Raw genomic sequence first — 3,974 nt, 5'->3', positions numbered from 1 at the left:
ATACTGGTGTTATGTTCCTTGATTTTGTGTTCCTTACGCGGTTGGGTGATTTATGGGACCCCCTTGACAGTTCGCTTTGAATAAAACTCCTCCAGCAAGGCCCAACCTTGGTTTTACTATTTGCCTCACCACCACCTATACCTTTCCCTTGGGTCGGCCAACCCGAGGGTCATCTTTATTTTAGCCCCCCCGGGCCAGTGCTTCTCTAAGTGCTGGTCCAAACCGAGCGATGTCCGGCGCCCCCTGGGCAACCAGGGTCTATGCCAACCCGACGTCTGGCTCATCCGGTGTGCCCTGAGAATGAGATACGTGCGACTCCTATCGGGATTTGTCGGCACATCGGGCGGCTTTGCTGGTCTTGTTTTACCAATGTCAAAATGTCTTGTAAACCGGGATTTCTAGACTGATCAGGTCTTCCTGGGAGAAGAAATATCCTTCGTTGACCATGAGAGCTTGTGATGGGCTAAGTTGGGACACCCCTTCAGGGTATAAACTTTCAAGAGCCGTGCCCGCGGTTATGTGGCAGATGGGAATTTATTAATGTCCGGTTGTAGATAACTTGACACCAGATTCGAATTAAAACGCATCAACCGCGTGTGTAGCCGTGATGGTCTCTTTTCGGCGGAGTCCGGGAAGTGAACACGGTTTTGGGTTATGTTTGACGTAAGCAGGAGTTCAGGATCACTTCTTGATCATTGCTAGCTTCACGACCGTTCCGTTTGCTTCTCTTCTCGCTCTCATTTGCGTATGTTAGCCACCATATATGCTTAGTCGCTGCTGCAACCTCACCACTTTACCCCTTACTTACCCATTTAGCTTTGCTAGTCTTGATACCCATGGTAATGGGATTGCTGAGTCCTCGTGGCTCACAGATTACTACAACAACAGTTGCACGTACATGATATGCGATGATCGTGACGCGAGAGCGATGTTTGCTTGTTTTGGAGTTCTTCTTCTGCTTCTTCTTTGATCAGGGGATAGGTTCCAGGTCGGCAGCCTAGGCTAGCAGGGTGGATGTCGTTTGAGCTTCTGTTTGTGTTTCATCCGTAGTCGGATGGTGCTCTTATGTAAGATGATGTTGTATTCGTGTGGCATTGTATGCCTTTTGTATGTATCCCTATCTATTATGTAATGTTGATGTAATGATATCCACCTTGCAAAAGCATATCAATATGCAGTTCTATCCTTGGTGGGGCCTTCAAGTCTCTTTAGATAGTATCGCATATTGGGCGTGACAGTTGCTCTTCACTCGGAGTATGTTTTGAAACTTAGGCGAGCATGGGATCACAGCTAAGCCCCCGAGTGAGAGGATTGCTCTTCACTCGGAGTATGTTTTGAAACTTAGGCAAGCACGAGATCGCAGCTAAGCCCATGAGTGAGAGGATTGCTCTTCACTCGGAGTATGTTTCGAAACTTAGGCGAGCACGGGATTGCAGCTAAGCCCCGAGTGAGAGGGTTGCTCTTCACTTGGAGTATGTTTTGAAACTTAGGCGAGTACGGGATAACAGCTAAGCCCCTGAGGGAGAGGGTTCACTCGGAGTATGTTTTGAAACTTAGGCGAGTACGGGATCGCAGCTAAGCCCCCGAGTGAGAGGGTTGCTCTTCACTCGGAGTATGTTTTGAAACTTAGGCACGTACGGGATCGCAACTAAGCCCCCGAGTGAGAGGGTTGCTCTTCACTCGGAGTATGTTTTGAAACTTAGGCGAGTACGCGATCGCAGCTAAGCCCCCGAGTGAGAGGGTTGCTCTTAACTTGGAGTATGTTTTGAAACTTAGGTGAATCGGGTTCGCGGCTAAGCCACCCACTGGGGGATTTGAACACAAATTTATGTGAAAGCAATCATTTTGAGACTGCGGAAATCATGTCTTTGATAAACAATCTGGAAAGTACTTCTTATTACATCTCGACAATCCGAGTATTTTAGGTATAAAAGCGGCAGAGCAGATACGCGTTCCAGGAGCGTGCCTCGTCTTTCTTCTTGGCCACGTTGTAAAGGTGATATGCCCCATTGTGAAGCACCTTGGTGACGATGAAGGGCCCTTCACATGCAGGGGCGAGCTTATGAGGCCGTTGCTGATCCACTCAGAGCACAAGGTCCCCCTCTTGAAATGTGCGATCTTTAACGTTTCGGGCGTGGAACCGACAAAGATCTTGCTGATAGATGGTCAACCGGATCAAGGCCATCTCTCTCTCTTCTTCCAGAAGATCAACAGCGTCTTGACGTGCCTATTCTGCTTCAGCTTCTGAGAAGAGTTCTACTCGGGGCACATTGTGGAGCAAGTCACCCGGAAGTACAGCTTCAGCTCCATATACCATGAAGAAAGGAGTTCGACCAGTCGACCGGTTGGGAGTTGTCCTCAATACCCACAGAATGGAAGGCAACTCAGTCACCCAAGCACCTGCAACATGCTTGAGGTCGTACATCAATCGAGGGTTTCAGTCCTTGGAGGATCAAACCATTTGCTCTTTCGGCTTGCCCATTCGACTCCGGGTGTGCAATGGATGCGTAGTCGACCCGAGTGCCTTGGGAAGCACAGAAAGCTCTGAATTCATTGGAATCAAAGTTTCATCCGTTGTCCATGATGATGCTGTGTGGAACTCCATATTTGTATATTAACTCTCTGATGAAACTGATGGCTGTGCTTGAGTCGAGGTTCCTGATGGGTTTGGCTTCAATCCACTTAGTGAACTTGTCAACTGCTACGAGCAGATGGGTGAAGCCACTTCTGCTAATACTCAGGGGCCCAACCATGTTGAGTCCCCAAACAACAAATGGACAGACGAGGGGAATGGTCTTCAACGCCGATGCAGGCTTGTGGGACATGTTCGAGTAAAACTGGCAACCTTCGCACTTTTCAACTATCTCCTTAGCCATTTTGTTTGCCCGCGGCCAGTAGAATCCTGCTCGGTATGCTTTGGCCACGATGGTCCGAGAGGACGCATGGTGACCATAGGTCCCCGAGTGGATCTCATTTAAGATCAGTCGACCTTCTTCTGGAGAGATACACCACTGATCTACGCCAGTTACACTTTCTCTAAAAAGATGTCCACCTATAACTATAAAGGCTTTGGATCTGCGAACAATCTAACGAGCCTCACCCTCATCTTCTGGAAGCTCCTGTCTGAGCAGGTATGCAATGTACGGCACTGTCCAGTCGGGGATGATTACCAAAACTTCCATAACTAGGTCGACAACCGCTAGGAATTCAACTTCAGTCGGATTGGTTGAACTTATCGGCTGGGGGGCTCCTCTGTAAAGGGATCCTCTTGTACCGACGGGGTGTGGAGATGCTCCAAGAACACATTACTGGGAATAGGCTTCCGAGTGGAACCTATTTTTGCCAGATCATCAGCCGCTTGATTCTTGAGTCGGGGTATGTGGTGGAGCTCCAACCCTTCAAACTTCTTTTCTAATTCTCTCACTGTGTTGCAGTATCCAGTCATGGCAGGGCTCCTGATATCCCACTCCATCACCTGATTGACCAGGAAATCTAAGTCGCCGTAAACCACTAGACGACGGACGCCGAGTGAGATGGCCATACGCAACCCATAAAAAAGTGCTTCGTACTCAGCTTCATTGTTGGAGGAATCAAAGTGAATCTGGAGTATGTAACTGAGTTTGTCACCCCTTGGGTATACTAGGACCACTCCAGCACCAGAACCATTAAACATCTTAGATCCGTCGAAAAACATGGTCCAGTGTTTCGAGTGAACTTCAGTCGGTTGTTGTTGCTCAATCCACTCTGTTGAACGTGACATATTTGTATTGCCATTCCTATCTTCTCTAGCCTTGTATAGTTGACTCCTAGAGATATGGTAGGATTAGTTTCCTTGTCACACAAGATATCCTGTGTATATATTGTGACTGACTCCTTGTAATACAATTCAATTGCACCAAATATTCTCTCTACATGGTATCAGTTTTACCGCGATCTTCTCACACTTCCGCAACTCGTAGCCGCCGCTGCCGCCA

This window comes from Triticum dicoccoides, chromosome 4B (genome assembly GCF_002162155.2).
Source record: "Triticum dicoccoides isolate Atlit2015 ecotype Zavitan chromosome 4B, WEW_v2.0, whole genome shotgun sequence".
In the NCBI taxonomy this organism is placed as follows: Eukaryota; Viridiplantae; Streptophyta; class Magnoliopsida; order Poales; family Poaceae; genus Triticum; species Triticum dicoccoides.
Note: the sequence above shows the minus strand (reverse complement) of the source record.